At 38.3% G+C, this 19,076-nt stretch overlaps 1 protein-coding gene across 2 annotated transcripts in view; it reads right to left on the reverse strand.

The window, feature by feature from the left end:
• Positions 1-19,076, reverse strand: part of EPB41 (erythrocyte membrane protein band 4.1 (elliptocytosis 1, RH-linked)) — a 256,505-nt gene that overhangs the window by 212,728 nt on the left and 24,701 nt on the right. The gene's annotated exons all lie outside the window — the stretch shown is intronic.

Below are 19,076 nucleotides of genomic sequence, written 5' to 3' on the forward strand. Positions count from 1 at the left end.
ATAGGATAATCTCTGGATTAGATTTCAGTGTGATTTTATTTAGAACATCTATTCGTTTAAATCATACTGTTAGAGAAAAATACCAGGTAAAAAATAGGAAGCAATGGAAAATTACATCACATGAATAGGTAGACTAGCTAGAGAAAAACAAGGATTCATTTGCAATGCTGTTATACCTACTTAAGGAAGATGGGATAAAGTTAAGCCATGAAAACATAATAAATGGTTCAGCAAGCTGTTGTTAACTGTGAAGATAGTTGACAGAAAACAAGAGACTAGGCATTCAAAGAGAGAAAAAAAGGTTAAAAAACAGTCAAAGAAGTTCCTCAAAATATTAACACAGAGTTACCATAAACCTGTCGCCTTCAAGTTGATTTTGATTCATGTTGACCACATCTGTTACAGAGCTGTTGTTTATTTTTTTTCTGGCTGGAATCTTGATGGAAGCACATTGCCAGCAGCCCTTTCTTTCACAGTACTGCTGGATGGGTTCAAACTTCCAACCTTTAGATTAGAAGTTGAGCACAAAGTGTTTGTACCCACCCCCCCAAGGACTTTCTAGAGTTGTCATGTTATTTTTAGGAGCTGCTGAGTAGGTTATGGTCCATAGTGACCCTGTATAACACAACAAAACACTGTCAGTCCTGCACTATCTTCACAATCATTGCTATGTTTGAGCTCATTGTTGAAACCACTCAGTTGAACCACCTTCATTGAAGGGCTTTTTCTCTTTCACTGGTCCTCCATTTTACCAATAATGATTTTCTACTCAAAGGACTGGTCCCTACTAATAATATGTCCATAGTACTTAAAACTAAGCTTCACCATTCTCTCTTATAAGAAGCATTCTTCTATACTTCTTCCAACACAGATTTATTCATTTTTCTGGAAGTCCTTGGTATATTCAAAATTCTTTGCCAACACCATAGTTCAAAGGCATCAAATTCTTCTTCTTTCTTCCTTATTCACTGTTTAGCTTTCTCATGCATATAAAACATTTGAAAATACCAAGATTTGGTCAGGCACACCTTAGTCCTCAAAGCAATAGCTTTGATTTTTAACACTTTAAAAGTCTTTTGCAGCAGATTTTCCTAATGCAATATGTCATTTGATTTTCTGACTGCTCCTTCCATGGATGTTGATTGTGAATCCAAATAAAATGAAATCTTTGACCTCGATTTTTCTCCATTTATTGTGATGTTGCTTATTGACCCAGTTGTGAAGATTTGTTTTCTTTCTTTACGTTAAAGAGTAGTCCACATTGAAGGCTGTAGGCTTTGACCTTCAGTAAGTGCTTTAAGTTTACTTCATTTTCAGCAAGCAAGGTTGTCATTTGCATATTAAAGGTTACTAATGAGTCTTCCTCTAATCTTGATTCTTCATATTGTCCAGCTTTTCAGATTATTTGGTCAGAATATAGATTGAATAAGTATTATGAAAGGATACAATCCTGACACGTACTTTCCCCAGTTTTAAACCACACAGTATATCCTTTTTCTATTTGAACAACTGCATCCTGGTCTATGTACAGGTTCTACAGGAGCACAATTAAATGTTCTGGAATTTCCATTTTTCACAATGCTATTGATCCATGTTGTTGTTGCTGTTAGATGCCTTCAAGTCAGTACTCATTCATAGCCACCCAATACACAACAGAATGAAACCCTGTCCACTTCTGCACCAGCCTCACAACTGTTGCTATGTTTGAACCCACTGTTGCTATCACTGTGTCAATCCATCTCGTTATCAATAGTTTGTTATAATCCAAACAGTTGAATGATTTTGTATAGTCAATAAAACACAAGTAAACATCTTTCTGGAGTCCTGCTCTGGCACTGCAGGATAAGTACTGTACAGGAAGGTTAGTTTGAACCACAAGGTCATGGTTCAAACTCACCATCTGCTCCTCGGAAACACATACAGGGTTGCTGTGAGTCAGAACCAACATGAAGATATCTAACAACAACAATCTTTTCAATAATTTTAAAAGGTTAATGTTTAATGCTACATTAAATATTACCTAAATAACAGAGGAAGAAAGTGAGAAGCAGGGAGGATAAATAACTTAACCAAATGTTCACAGTTAGTATTAAAGCCAGGATTCTAAGGCAGGTCTGTGATTCCAAAGGTCTTTGACCCTCTGACACATTTTCTGTCTTGAAACAAGATCTGAGACCATGTACTAATAGCCTAGTTCTATATCACCCTCCTGGTGTGGTACTGTAGGATAAGTACTAGACTGCTAACCACAGGGCTGGAAGTTCAAACCCAATGCCACTTCTTGAAAACTCTATACAGGGGGTCTATGAATCCATAAGACTCCACGGCACTTAACAACATACCAACTTCTATAACCAATGCTTTGTGATATAAAGGACATCCCTTTTAACATTTCAGCTCAGCTTGCTCAGCACACCAGGTGTTAAATCTTGATCACACCAAGCTATGTTTATCACCACTGTCCTCATCCTAACTTTGGGTCTGATTAAATATTAAGATCTTTTCAAGCAAAACTCTTTTAAAATGAAGTTCCAATCAACTAAATAGTAGCTCCTTAGGTAGCAAGGATGGTAAAATTCAAAGATTAAGAAAAGAATGTTTACTGAGCATTATTTTGTGCCAAATTACTGAGCTACAATCTGAGATTATACATCTGAAGTCAATGAAAAGCCTCCCTACATGTATAGTGCTGTAGTACAAAGCACTACAGGGTTGCTGGAGTCAGAACTGACTAGATGGCACTTAGCAACAGCAACACATGTACCTTAGCATCCCTCAGTTGTTTGTTTCTCTTCTGTGAATTAGGTCTTTTATGGGTAGATATGGTCTCTCCTAACTGTTGTTTAGACATGGTATTGATCACATGCAAAAGTGAGTTTTCTCCATAGTCTAACAAAATAGAGAATTTCTTTTTCCTCTAGACCCTCCCCTCTGGTGTCCTGGCAGGGTGCTAGGACCACAAGGTATGTTTAAACCTCAAGGTAGGCAATTCAAACTCACCAGCCACTCCTCAGAAACCTTATACAGGATCGCTATGATTCAGAAGCAACTTGACAGCACTTAACAACAACAACAACAAACCCAGATATGCTGGGAGCATTCCCAGGTAAGAAGAGTCAAAGATGGCTTCTACCACTGAAAAGCTGATATATGTTATAGGTCAAGAGGAGAGGTATCCCAACAGAAGACCACAAGTTGAAGAGGAAGAGAATTTATTTTATGTGTCATAGTACATGGAAGCATACTAGTAACTCTGTGTTTATTTCCCATTTGTATCTCTAAACCTTTAGTAAAGTAGCAAATGTTCCAGCCTGGTCACAGCTGTGTACTACAGGAGAATTAAGCAAAGACTTACCTCAGGGACAGAAAATTAAAGGGAAAGCAACACTCCCTGAGGTCAGCAAGAGATTCCCTAGGGGAAGCTGAATCTTTGGGAACAAAAGTCCTTGCTGTGAGCTCCAATTACTCCTTCACATGTGCACAAGTTTCCTCTAAAGCCAGCTCTGGAGGATACTGGCTTTTATTTATGAAACAGAAAGCAGTTTCCCCTATCAAAAGCAGAACCATACTGTAAATCCAGGTCTATCTGACTCCAAAACCCACTGGCTCCAAAATCCTTATTGACTGCTTGCTATATTACACTCTCTCCATAATACTATTAATAGGAAATTATTCAATAAAAATATAGCATAGAATTATTTAAGAGGAGAAGAAGAAAGAAAGATGAAAAAGATGGAATTCACCAATGTATTAAAAAAAAAAAACCAGAGTGAACTGAATGTCAAAGATGGAAATATTTCAATTAGTTGGCTGGCTGTATGATGCTGAATTGGTTCTGACTCATAGAGATCTGCATAGTATTTTGGAGGCTAGCACTGGACTGCAAAGTCAATTTGAACCAAAGGATTGGCAGTTCAAAATCACTAGCTGCTCCTCAGAAACTCTATACAAGATCGCTACAATTCAGAACGGACTCAACAGCACTTTAACAACAACAACAATAAAGTCTTTACGGAAGCAAAAAGCCTCATCTTTCTCCCTAGGAACACCTAGTGGACTCAATCTGCTGACCTCGAGGTGAGCAGTCCAACATGCAACCCACTACACCATTGTTGTTACCGTAAGGTACCAACAAGTTGGTTCCAACTCGTAGCAATCCTGTATAGGGTTTCCAAGAAGCAGCTGGTGGGTTTGAACCACAAACACTGAGGTTATCCTACAGCACCACACCAGGACTACACCATTAGCATATATAAACTGGGTAGCATAATACCTGATATACAGTTAGCATTCAATAAGTGTTCATTCCTTTCTTAGGAACAAAGATGGTAATTATTTTGAATTAATAGAAAAATGTTGTCTTAAGCTTTGGCTTTTGACAAAATGCAAGCATAATGGTATCAGAACTAATATCCAACAACCAAAAACTCCCCATTTAACTCCCCAAATTACTCCATTGGTAAACAGAACCCTGATTAGGATGACTTTAAAACTATACTTCAGTTCTCTGTTTCAAACAAAAAGGGGAAGACGGTGTATTCTCCAAAATGTACAAAAGCAAAAATATACGCAAATTCAAGAATTCATCAAATTGTAAAATCATTTTTTATATTTATATTACAACAATAAGGTATAATATCCTCATGTAACTGCTAAAAACCACAAAGATTCATGCACATGAAATTTCAAATGGATTGTGTGCAAGTTCCCCTTAAAAAACACCCTCCCAGAGATCTGCCAAACCCCTTCCTGTTTTTCAACCTTGCATGTTTACTTTCACATCTGCTGCAAAAGATAAAAGCAACAATGGGGACATCAACCACAGGAGTATGTCCTATCAACCCGGAAATGAAGCCTGAGTTGCTGTGAAATGGGCCTTACAATACTCACACACAGGCTTAAACATGGCACAGTATAAATCTGAACAAATCCAACGATCTATCACTACCAGATAGAACCATGTTTTTTATGTAGTTTTTATATATGCATACTTACATATAATAATCATATAGACAATAGATAACCAATTTAAGTAGAAAAAGGATTGAGACCTTTTTTTTTTTTTTTTAACTTCTCAAACCAAAGATTTATTACCCCTATGCTCATGAGGTCAGATTTAACCAAAGTAAAAAGAGAATACTTACTGTGTCTATGTGCATGAGGATTGTTTTCACTTGTTATTACTATGTATTCTCTATAATATAGTTATTTTACTCATCTTACAGAAAAGGAAGCTGAGACACAGCAAAGTACTTTCACAGCATCAGAATTATTGAGAGAGCATTAGCTTAAATAGGAGTAAGCCTAGATTCATATCCTTCTTTCCTTACTTGCTTGTGTACAAAACTGAGTAAAGGTGGAGCAGTAAAGACATGCTGGCTTGGAAACCAATTGACATTTGCTAGTGGTTTACCTTTAAGAAATCTTGGTAGTATAGTGGGTTACGAGTTGGGCTGCTAACTGCAATGTCAGCTTGAAACTATCAGCTACTCTGTGGGAGAAGATGAGGGTTTCTGTTCCCCTAAAGAGTTACAACCTTGGAAACCCTACACATGGTCACTATGAGTTGGAACGGACTCAATGGCACACAACTAGCACCAGCAGTTTGACTTTAGAAAAATTATTCAATGTTTAAACTCAGTTACCTAAAATACAAAATAGGACTAATAGTACTTACTCCACAGGGTTGTGGTGAGGCTTAAAAGAGACAATAATAATGGCTAACCTGATAGAAGCACTGTTTTAAGTGCTTCACATATATTAAGTCATTTAACCATCATAACAACCTTAAAAGGTAATTAGCTATATCAACCCTATGTTAAAGGGCGAGGAAAGTGAGGCACAGAAGCTAATTTCCAAGGTCACCAGTGTTAATAAGTGCAACAACTAGAATTGAAAACCAGGTATTCCAGCCCCAGAGTTCATACTCTCAACACTTATATCATACCTGGCTCATAATAAATCATCTACAGTGGTAGTGGTAATGTGTGCTGTCGAGTCACTTCCAACTCATAGTAATCCTGTACAGGGTTTCCAAGAGCAGCTGGTGGATTTGAACTTCCAATCTTGCAGTTAGCGCAATTAGCAGTCCAATGCCTACCCTACAGGGCCACATCAGGGTTAAAATTATCAATAAGCACTAGCATTATTATGTTACCTGGCATATAATGGGCACACCAATAAATAGTGGCTGAAATGAATAGAAGAGTCAGAATTTAAACCCAGTCTTTTCTGTGCCTTTTCCATAACTGTTTTTTTCATGACACAGCACCTCTATTTCTAAGTTTTCATAAATATATATATATTTCTGATCACTTCTATTAATACCACTAGGTCATTAAACTTCCTGAGGGCAAAAGTCATGTCTTACATTTTTCTTAATCACATATATCCCAAGAGTCCTGCTCATTCTGATGCTTGACTAATATTTAGTAAAGGAATGATCATACAGTCCTCTCCTCATAATCCTCCCAAGAATTCTCATCTCACTCAGAACAAAATACAAAGTCTTCAGTATGGCCAACAAGGTGCCACGTGACCTGCTCATTCTCCTACCTACCTCTCTGAACCCAGCTCCTACCATTTACCCTTAAAACAATTTGATCCAGCCATGCTGGTTTACTTGATATTTCTCAAACATGTTTAGTCTTTGCCTGTGTTGTTACTTTTACCTGGGATGTTGTTCTCCCAGATACTTGCTTGGCTTACTCTCTTATTCCTTTCAGGTCTTGGCTCAAATGTTACCTTATCAGAAAGGTATTTCTAATCATTCCATCTGAAATATTTACTCCATTCCAACTTCCCACTTTTTGTCTACTAATCCTGCTTTCTCAGATCCTCCCTAAAATCTAATGCCTTGTGTTTTATCCTTTATTTGTATATGTGTTGTAATCCCCACTAAAATGCAAGCTTCGCAAAAGCAGATACTTTTTCTATTCTATTTTATTCACTGCTCTATCATAAAGTATCTAGAACACAGCCTGGTGGTTACGTGCTATCAAGTCAGTTCCAATTCATAGTCACCCTATATAGCATTTCTGACACTGTAAATCTTTATGGGAGCAGAAAACTTCATCTGTCTTCTGAGTAGCAGCTGATGAATCAAACTGCTTACCTTGTGGTTAGCAGCCCAACACATAACCCACGACACTTCCAGAAATCCTTTGGTAAATAAATAGCTGTTGTTGCTGAGTGCTGTCGAGTTGGTTCCGACCCATAGCGACCTTGTATAGGGTTTCCGAGGAGCAGCTGGTTAGCTTGAACCGCCAACTTTGCAGTTCAAGCAGCTTTGCAGTCTGGCGCATTAACCCACAGCGCCACACCAGGACTCCTAAATATATAGTAGGTGGTCAATATTTATATATAGAATGAATAAATACTAGGTATAAGCACTCGACCACAAAGTCAGTTTGAACCACAAAGTTGGCGGTTCAAATTCACGAGCTGCTCCTCGGAAATCCTGTACAGGGTTGCTATGAGTCGGAAATGACTCCATGGCATGTAACAACAACAATTACTTACCTATTGCTTCATAACAAATTACTGTAAAATTTAGTGGGTTAAAATAATAAACATTTATTATCTGCAGTTTCTGTGAGTCAGAAACCCAAGCATGGCTTGGCTGGGTGTCTTTTTTTGGTCCAGGCTCTCTTATGAACTTGCAGTCAAGCTGTTAACCAGAGTTACAGTCATCTCAAGATCTAACTGTGCCTGGAGAACCCAGCTCATTCACGTGGCTGTTGTCGGGCCTCAGAATATTTGCTTCCAAGTTTAGCTATATTATTGTTAGCAGATCTGTTTTTGCCCCATTGGCCTCTCCTTATGGTTGCTAATAACTCAAGTGAGAAAGAGAGCCAGAGAGCACCAAGAGGGAAGTCACAGTCTTTTTGAAACTTTATCTTGGAAGTAACATCCATCACTTTTGTCTTATTCTTTCATTAGAATTGAGTCATAAGCCCCAGCCCCCACACTCAAGGGACCAGGGTTTACAGAAGGGCATAAATACCAGGAAGCAAAGATCACTGGGACCATCTCTGAGGCTACCACAGTAGAAAAGATTAAAAATATTTTTAAAAACCTTGCCCTTTGGCCATCTGATATATTCTTTAGTATATTTATTTAAAATATGATTCTACAGTATCATTATGCAATCATTCACCACAATACTAGTCTTTCAATCTTATAAAACACCCAATATATAGGAAATATTGAACATTTCTTTTAAATCAGCGCTCATTAATAATCGTATTAGAGATGACACAGCTAACAAAAATAGCATCTGTAGAATGAGAGAATTATCAAACCAATTTTACTAAGTAAATGCATCACTCTTTTCTATTCAATTATATAGGCATTGTCCCTAGGTGACGGAATGGAATTTAATAAATTATCGGCTTTTTATACTAAAATTGGAGAAATAAAAAAAAAAAAATTCAAAGATTCTAAGACAGAGGAAATACCAATCTATTGTTAAGAAATAAAAGGTTAAGGCTAATTACATACTGACTCCCTGACAATGGGTCTGGTTTTTGTTTTTTTGGGTTACTAACCAAAATCAAACCCACTGCCATCAATCAACTCCAACTCAGAGTGGCCAGTAAGACAGAAAATAACTGGTCTATCTATATACAAGGTCAGTTTAAACTGCAAGGTCGGTGGTTCAAACTCACCAGCCATTCCTCAGAAACCCTATACAGGGTCACTATGGGTCAGAACCGACTCAACAGCACTTAACAACAACAACATAGGGTCTTCTAAGATTGTAAATCTTTACAGAAGCAGACTCCAACAAATTGGCTAGTGGATTCAAACCGCTGACCTTTCAGTTAGCAGTCATTAGCCATTGTACTACCAGCACTCTTTGTACCTAATGATCAGAATTCTAAGTGCATCGTCGTAAAAGAAAAACTTAAAAGTGCCTTAGCAAAGCACAAACCAAATACCAATATAATTCTTGTGATTACGTTCCACTATCAAATAAACTCTAATACTGTATGTCTAATTTTAGAGGAGACCTGGTGGTACAGGTGTTAAGCACACACTGTTAACAAAAAGATTAGCAGTTAGAACCCACCAGCTACTCTGAGGGACAAAGATATGGGGGCAGGTCTCTATCCTATACAATCACTATGAGTTGGAACCAAATAGACAGCAACAGCTTTAACGGATACATCTAATTTTAAGAAAAAATCATTGCTAAGATGCAAAACATCCTATTTAGCAAGAATTAAGGAAAATGTTGTGGCGCTATAGGATAAGCACTAGACTGCTAACTGGTGGTTCAAACCCACTAGCCACTTCTCAGAAACCCTATACAGGGTCACTATGAGTCAGAAATGACTCCAAGGCACTTAACAATAACAACAATTATTGTTGTAGCAAAAGATACCCATTAGCTTCCTGTTCTTACCTAAGCTTAAAGAGCTCTGTTAGTGTAATGGTTATGAGTTGGGCAGCTAACCTCAAGCAGTTCAAAATCACCAGCTGTTCCACAGGAGAAAGATGAGGCTTTCTGCTCCCATAAAGATTTATAGCCTCAGAAACCCTATACAGGGTTGCTATGAATCAAAACTGACTCCACGGCATAAGATTACCAACACCGCCAAACTCATTTCCAAGAACTGACTTCATTTGCAGTCCCAAAGATTCATGATGCTAATACCAACAGAAAATAGTTTCCCCTATGTTATGTATCTCACTACTGTACTAAGCACTACTGGTATTTAGAGGGAGGAATAGTAAGGACCGGAACAGCAATTAAAACTATAGTACTGACCGACCCTCAGTCCTCTAAAAACTTAATCTCTTTGGAGAATACCAGTTTAATATGCAATATAAAACAGCATGTGATACATGGTATATAACAAATGCTACAAGAGTTCAGAAGAGGATACCATAAGCCTTCAAAGAAGAAGATATCTTTGAAACCTCTTCCCTCTAACAGGCTTCTTATTCTTGGCCTCCTTTCTCTTAAGTATGTCTCCTTTTCTTTGTCTATTTGGCAACAACTGACTGATTATTTCCTAACTAACAAAATTATCTGGAGACTATCTAAACATAAAATGCATGTTTTGCCTGTTTTTACAATCATATCACAGGATATGATTGTAAAAATAAAATACTATTTACATTCTCACTGAGAAGCTACTAATATACTATGTGGATTTTCTTTCTTTCAAAAGCAACTGTGTTATTTCAAGTGTTAAGGATGCCAGGAAGCTTGAGGATTTTAAAAATAACCTCACAAAAAGCTCGTTTCTAACACCAGATGGAAAGAAACTACTCTAAAGACACATGTGTGGGAGGACAGATACACAACATCATATGACACCATGTAAAGGGATTATGTAATTACATAATACTGTCAAGATTAGCAGGACTCTGCAGGTAGTAAATTAGCAACAGTGTCGATTCTCTGAATGATTAACAAAAAAGAAAAGGGCAAGAAACAGTTAGTAGGTGGTAGCGGGAGAAAAAAAAAAAGCCTACACTTTAAGCTGCCTTCCATGCTGAAATGGTTGGCTGGCAGGTAAAATTTCAGAGCTTAAAACCTTGGAGCTCTTGACAGTTCTGCCTGTGTCCATATGGCCAAAAACTGGGAGGGAAGAATGAATTTCAACAGTCTGTACCAAATCTATTATCAAGGTGAAACACTCTTCACTTGAATATATATAGAACTTCAAATTAGTAAATCAAAATAATACTTGACATATAAATTAAAATAGCATTTCTTTATAAGATGATATACTCAAAAATATACCAGGAAAGTCTCATTGTGTTCAAATGATTCTAATTGGATTACTTAAGAACTTATGTAAGCACTTAGTAAGAGCTGCATATCAATCACAACTAAACCTTGGCAGATTACTATATATTCATAAATTACCAAACATATACATTGCTGTTATACTTGTGAGTCACAGACTTTAAGTTAAACCAATTTAAAATAGCTTTATGCTTTAATACATATAGTTAAATCACTGACAGCTTCTCAAGCCAATCTGTTATGTCATAACTTTTTATAGTATAATACAGATTTTCTCAAAACACAATGCATAAACCTTACTCTACATTGTGTTCCATGGCACAATTCAGACAAACGGAAGGTCTAGCAAAAGTTGATCTGCATTAGAATGATTTTTGTAGAAGATGGAAGAACAAGGCGAAGATGAGCTACATTTATAAATCACAATTAACTACAGAAATATATATTATATCCTCTATATATTATTACTTGCACCTATTTCCAGAACTCCTGGTGTGGTGCTGTAGGATCAGCACTGGACTGAGAACCATAAGGTCAGCAGTTCAATCCCACCAGCTGCTCCTTGGAAACCCTAGACAGGGTCATTATGAGTCAGAATCAACTCAACGGCACATAACAACAACAACATTTCCATAAGGGAATTGAGGCATTTCTGTTCCTATTAATATTTAATAGATCTATCTCCTGCCTCTTCCCATCTTATTTCCTACCCATGCCATCAGACAATCTTGCCTCCTCCAATCCACTCTGCCAAGATGATGAAAGCCTATTCAAACTCCACTCCTCACAGCTCAGAAACAATTTTAATATTTACAAATAGAGATGGCCCTAAGAATTGAGAATAATAGAAGAGGCCTTAGATTAATCGAGTGGCAGTGGCCCAAAGAGCCCTCAGCCATGGAAGAGGAAGAATAGTGATTCAATAAACAATCACAGTTAATTCATGTGGATATATTTTGGAGACAATCAAGAGATAACTGCAAAATTCAAATTAGTCTTAATAAATGCAAAGCATAATAAAATAAACATGATGCCAGAGTGACTATGGAATTTCTATACATGAGAGAATTTCAAAGAGTTTATGTTTTGGAAAATTCCATTGTCTTTTAATTCCATTGTTCTATGAACTTTTTGAAACTCCCTTGTAGAAGGGACTTTTGTTGTTGTTGGTTGCTGCCGAGTCAATTCCATCTCATGGCAACCACATGTGTACACACTGTAACTGCTCCATAAGGTTTTCAAGACTATGACCTTCGGAAGCAGACTGCCAGACCTATCTCCATAGCAATTTTTGGGTGGGTTCAAATTGCCCCCCTTTTAAGTGAGCATTTAACTGCTTGCACCATCCAGGGCCTCTTAAAGTGACTTTTACAGGAAGCAGTATGATCTTGGTAAAGTGATGGGTCAGAAGATTCTCAATGAGATGGATTGACACAGTAACTGTAACAATGAGCTCAAACATAGCAACGGATATGAGAATGGTGCAAGAATCATGAGTCCGATTCAACTCAATGGTAACAATAACCAATATGTTTGGAAGGGAAGATAAGAATATTTACATAACAAGCACCTAGATTTACTCAGATCACATGTTTACTAAGAGGACTTTGGGGAAAACTGATGAAGATTATTATGGAGTGAGGATATTAAAGTCTCTTTATGCCATTTCCTGAATTGTATTGGCTATGAGTTGAAACATTTCAACGGCACAATACCACCACCACTGCCCCATGATATGATGCTTTTCTTCAAAATTCAAAGAGCTAGCCCAATTATTCTCAAATACTAGAATGTTTAATAGTTTAGATAAAAATAAGTGTTGTGAATAACTAAACCGAAGGCTTGGGGACAGTTTAACCAAAAGATTGCAACTGAACAGTTGTGGTCCAGAAAATCGGGCTGCTCCCAGGTCAGGCTGCCCCGGAGGAACTTGCAAAGTCTGCCTCAGGGAACAAAGAATTTGCAAAGTTGCTCCCAACAAATAAGTATAAAAAAGGCCTTTCCATAATCAGATTTTCTTATTAAGACTTTCCTAAAACCAGAATTTGAAGTATATCAGTGAGGTATTCTAAATGAGGTCTGCATTCAATATGAAATATCAAAATTCTCCTTTCAACCATCTCCAATTTCTGAATGCTGCTCATTGCAATAGCTTTTTTATTTTTCGCTCTCACTGTGTTTGTATTCATTAAAAAAAAAAAGCAGAACAACCAAATACTAATCTAACCCAGTAAGTATGACACAGTATTTCCTACACTGAATAGCCAACTCATAAAAAGGACACAGAGTAAACCACCAGTGGCATATCAACAAATATAAATAAACAATAAAATATAACATCTACAAGGGGGCTTCAAAAAGTTCATGGAAAAATTCCATTATTTTTCATTCCATTTTCTAACTGTTGTTATTGTTATGTGCCGTGGAATCAATTCTGACTCATAGCAAACCTAATATGACAGGGTAGAACTGCCCGGTGGGGTTTCCTAGGCTTTTTAGGAGCAGATTGCCAGATCTTTTCTCCAACAGAGTCCCAGTGGATTCTAAGTGCCAACCTTTTGGTTAGCAGCCAAGGGCTTAACCATTGCACCTTCAGGGCTTCTTCTCCTCTAACAAGAAGCTATTATAAATGCAATGAATCAATTACCTTTCAATAATTCTGTAGTTTCTACATAAATAAGGCCCTTAAGTGATCAATTCAAAAACCTCTTTTTTAAACATTTTATCTTTTGAGCTTTATTCAAAGTAAAAAAAGCAAAGTTGTTCACAAGAAAAAAGTTAAATATTGTTTAACTCACAAAGTAAGTAATTTCAAGTAATTGGGGAAAAAACAAGTCATTCTGAGGTAGCATTGAATATGCATGTGATTATTATGCATTTGATCAGTCACAAACTTGATGGAACTCTTGGAAACACTGGCAACACTTGTGCTAGTCTGCTTCTTAGATAACAAGGAAACTGGTCTAAATGTACTCTCTTCTAGATTTCAGAACCAAATTCAGGTGTCAATGTTAGTGATGCTCTAAAGCTGTAAAAGCAGATCGTCATGACATTGGATCTGCACATTCCAAAACCAATTGAGCGAGTGCTATTACATCACAAATTACATACCCCATATTTTAGATCACTATCAGCTGGTAGGAGTCCTGGTGTGGCTCTGTAGGATAAGCACTCAATCTCAAAGTCAGTATGAACAGTAAGGCTGGTAGTTCAAACTCACCACCTGCTCCTCAGAAACCCTATGTAAGGTCGCTATAAGTAGGAACCAAATCAAGAGCAATTAACAGCTACAACAATCTGCTGGTAAGCATATCAAAGTACCTACAGAGAATTCAAGAGTCCTGTAACTTTAAGGAGGAGCCCTGGTGGAACGGTGGGTTGAGTGCTGTGTTGCTAGCTGCAGTTCATTGACACAAACCCACCAGCCAACCCAAGGGAGAGAGATAGGACAGCCTGTCTCCATAAGGATTTACTGTCTCTGAAACCCTATAGAGGAGTTGTGTTGTTGTTAAGTGCCATGGATTCAATTCTGCCTCACAGTGACCCTATCTATATAGGGTTCCTGAGGAGCAGTTGGTGGGTTTGAACTGCTGACCTTGTGGTTCTCAGTCCAGTGCTGATCCTACAAAGTCCCACTTGGTCCTAAAGAGTATCTATGAGTCCAAATTGATTAGATGGCACTGGGTTTGGTTTTTTGGTTTGGTGACTTTAAGTTATGCTGAAACTTTCATTAGAACAAAAGAAGCTAAACAGCCATCTTAAGCATACTATATCTCAGATTATAACTGTTTACAATTAAGTCCACAAAATAAGAAATGAGAGGCAAGACATGATACTGTGATTTATGCCTCATCTACCAGGGCCCTCATTGTTGTTAAGGTGTTAAGTGCTATCGAGTTGTTTCCGACCCATAGCAACGTTATACAGGGTTTCCAAGGAGCAGTTGGTGAGCTTGAACCACCGACCTTGTGGTTCAAATGATTTTAAAGTCCAGCACATTAGCCCACAGTGCTACAACAGGACTCCCTCATAACTCCCACCAAATGATTGGTTGGGACCACGTAAACAGGATGCACGGGGATTGGTTGGTTAGTTTTGCCATACTAGTAAGTTTAAAAGGAACCATCTCAGAAGCAGAAATTGGCGAACACCAGCGCATCAGGAATGAAGACTCATAAGCAGAATGTCAGATCCCTGTTTGGAAAAGCAGCAGAGGCAGCAGCATGGAAAGACAGAGCAGCTGAGGGCATTCTGGCCCATGGACCAAGTAAAGCTGAGTGCCTACAGGTAGGAGGCTGACTTATAGAGTATGTCCTTTGGGCATTTACAGACTGGCTAAAGGAGCTATGTAATCCTTACCCAAGCAGGGCAGAGGCCGAGGGGCCACAGGCTGAAAGGTCAAAGACAAGAGTGAGGTGTGCCTGCAGTAAGACAGAGAAGAGGTGCTCCTAACTGGACAAATGTTGTATCCTGCATTGTTTCTGATCCTGAATGTACCCTGTTCACTTCCTTAATAAACCCCATAATTGTGAGTATTGTCAGTGAGTTCTGTGTGATCACTACAACAGATTAATTAATCAAAACCAACAGAGAAGAATGCTGCTGTGGGAAGAATAGTTTCTATGAGGCAGAGGTCAGACATGCCTCTACCTAAAGAAGTTTGAAGGTAGAGGCATGTCTGATCTCTGCCTCATAGAAATTGGCCTAGGGCTGATTTTGAGTTTAAGTCTCCTTCCCCCTAACAAAGCTAGAGGAAATCAGACATGGCCCCCTCACCATTTTTGCAGAAGACTAATTTTCCAGAATGTGAAACTGAAGCTGCAAACAAGAAAACATCACACTAATGAACTTTAAGTGTGGAGCACAAATCTGGCAAACAAAACTAACAGGAAAAAACATATAGGTCATACTCAACGAAACGCCACAACCACTTTTTTTTCAAGGGACATTTAAAATAATTTGTTAGTTTAGATATCCTAGAAGTGAAGGGAAAACAAAAGAGATAAGATGAAAGCACTTTTAAATAAGCAAAGCAGGACAATTTGTATATTATTTTATTATTACCTAAAATACTGTACCATGTTATTTTATATATTTTATAAAGGGACCAATACTAAATAAAAAAAAGAAAAAAGAAAAACAGGTTTGTTCCTCATATATACCACTCAAACACAATAAATATAATTCAGGTTTTTAACAAAACATTAAGGAAATATTGACCCTTAGACCACTGAGAAGGAAAATAGAAGCATAAAATAAGCAGTGACCCATCAAACAGATAAGATTTCCATCTCCTGACTTAGTCTACTTGCTGATAGCTAGAGTTCCAAGTACTAAACTTGTCAATTGGTAGAGCTTTTAGCTCTGTGTAGAACGGAAGCCTAAAAGTTTTTCTTAATCTGTCATCAGCCGTCATCTACTTGTAAGAACTACATATATTGATGGGACACTTAAAGCCTAAATCATTTTAACAAACACCACTGAGAGAAAGTTCAAATGGCTGGCCATACTAAAGAAGCTCAAAGAATTTTAAACAAAACAAACAAGAAATTCCATCAAGTTCCTTCTACATAGGACACTTTGCATCCATGTTACAAATTATCAACATATGTAACATTAGACACTGGACTGCAACCAGAAAGGTCAGCAGTCTGGACCCATCAGCTACTCTGAGGGAGAAAGACGAGGCTTTCTACTCTGTAAAGATTTATAGCCTTGGAAACCCTATACAGGGTGGCTATTGAGTCAAAATTGCCTAGATGGCAATGGGTTCATACTTGTATATCAGGTAGAAGAACTAAAATCAGTCAGGAGAAATACACATGACAAGCAGAAATGGTACTGTGTGGTCAGAGGTACAAAGAAGGGAAATTAAAGGTTATTACTGCAGTCTCATTTGGTTGGAGAATACAAGGAATAAGAGGAACCAAGTTGGAAAGGTAGATAAAGAGTTTACCTATAAAACATTGGTATGAATATGAAGAGAATTTTGTTGAGACCTAACAGCTGAAAACATTTACAATTTCTAAGCCTGAACCTAATTATACAAGGAAAAAAAGTGTAGTTTAGTTAAAAGAAGGAAGAATCAGGTTAGCCTGCTACCAGTGAGTTCACTTTTTAAAGTGGCAAAGATAGCCTTCAGTTTCCCCAGGGCTATGGATAATGCTGATCTTCATCTTAATTATAAACTTCTTGTACAAAGCACTCTGGATTAGCACTTTGATTCCAAGACAATCTGATGTCCAGTTACTATATATCCACCTGTAAAAACCTGACATTTACTGACCCAGATATTCTGCTGTGAACTTTACATTGTTGTTGTTGTTGTTAGGTGCCATCGAGTCTGTACCAAGTCATAGCGACCCTATGCACAGCAGAATGAAACACTGCCTGGTCCTGGGCCAACCTCACAATTGTTGCCGCGGTTGAGCCCACTGATGCTGCCACTTTGCCAATCCATCTCACTGGGGATTTACTTCTTTTTCTCTGACCCTCCACCTTACCAAACATATGATATCTTTCTCCAGTGAATGGTCCCTCCTGACAATAGGTTGGAAGTATGAGAGACAAAGTTTAGCCATCCTGGCCTCCAAGGTGCACTCTGGCTGCACTTCTTGCAGCCCATGGCAATTTCAATATTCTACTTCAACACCACAACTCAAACGCATCAGTTCTTCTACAGTCTTCTTTATTCACTGTCCAGGTTTCACGTGCATATGAAATCACTGAAAATACCATGGCTTGGGTCAGGCACACCTTAGTCTTCAAGCTGACATCTTTGCTCTTCAACACTTAAAAAGGTCTTGTGCAGCAGATTTGCCTAATGCAATACATCATCTGAGCTCTTGACTGCTGCTTCCATGAGAGTTGATGGTTGATCCAAGAAGAATAAAGTCCTTGACAACTTCAATCTTTTCTCCATTGATAAGAATGTTGTTTATTGGTCCAGTTGTGAGGATTTTTGTTTTTATGTACTTTACATAAGGTTATATTAAATAAACCCCAAAAAATGATCTTATAAACCAAAAATTTTTCAGTTGGCAAAGAGTTTATGTTTTAAATTTTCAATGAAGACATCAAGTTTCCATTAAAAGTAAGGATTAATAAAGCTCCATACTAAGAAAATTGGGATAAGAAGTATATTACAAATATACCTGGGGCTACAAAAAGGTCATGGAAAAATTCCATTATCTTTTCATTGCATTTTTTTCATGAATTCTTTAAAACTCCCTCATATATATACATACATAAGGAGCTCTGGTGGCGCAGTGGTTACAAATCAGGCTGCGAACCTTAGGGTCAGCAGTTCGAAACTACCAGCTGTTCCAGGGGAGAAAGATGAGGCTTTCTGCACCCGTAAAGATTTACAGCCTCAGAAACCCTATGCAGGGTCACTATAGGTGGGAACCAACTCCACAGCACATAACCACCACCATATATATATATATATACATACACAAACATTTGTAAACATGTATATATACTTGTTGTTGTTATTAAGTGCTGTCGAGCTGATTCGACTCAAAGCCATTCTGTATAGGGTTCCCAAGGAGCACCTGGTAGGTTTGAACTGTCGACAGTGTGGTTCACCGTCCAGTGTGGTTCAAACATCCATATAAGACTTCATAATTTAAGGGCCAAACCAACTAAAATGTTTGCCAGGACTGAGGGTCCAGGTAACAATAAGGGGCTGCAGCACTGAGGAAGATCCTCAAGAGAGCTTAAATCTATTACAATCATACTCAAGACCCAACCATTTCTTGCCATCTTCCCTAAAAACAGGAAGAGCAAAATAGCAGCTGTGAAATCACCCAGACTGCTAAAAAAAGAAAACAAGCTCAGTCTCTTTAAAAAGCAAATCAAAAAACTGTATCTCCTAATCAACAACACATGCCCCAAACCGCCAATCTCCACTGACGAGTCATTTAAGGCCGGCGACAGCTCGAGCCACCACAAGATGACAGGCGAGCGTGTGGCCAGCCACCAGTCCGTCCGCAATTTGGTTCACGTGAGCTGACTTGCCATCTCCTGAGGCCGGGGCCCTGGAAAGAAGCAGCCTGGGGGGCACAGGCTGCGCAGAACTGGGCGGCGAGCCGAGAGCCAGCCCCGCCACAGGTAAGAGCAGCCCGGCCCGCAGCGAGCCAGCGCGCGGCAGATGCGCGAACTGAAAAAGGAGGTCACGACGCTGAGAAAACAGGTTTAACTCTTCGGTCACTCGGAACCGTGAAGACGAAGGGGGCGCATTGGGTCTATCGGTTTGGGGATTTATTTTGTATTTCATTTTATTTTTCTATTTTTTAATGATGCAGGT

This window comes from Chrysochloris asiatica, unplaced genomic scaffold (genome assembly GCF_000296735.1).
Source record: "Chrysochloris asiatica unplaced genomic scaffold, ChrAsi1.0 scaffold00047, whole genome shotgun sequence".
NCBI lineage: Eukaryota > Metazoa > Chordata > Mammalia > Afrosoricida > Chrysochloridae > Chrysochloris > Chrysochloris asiatica.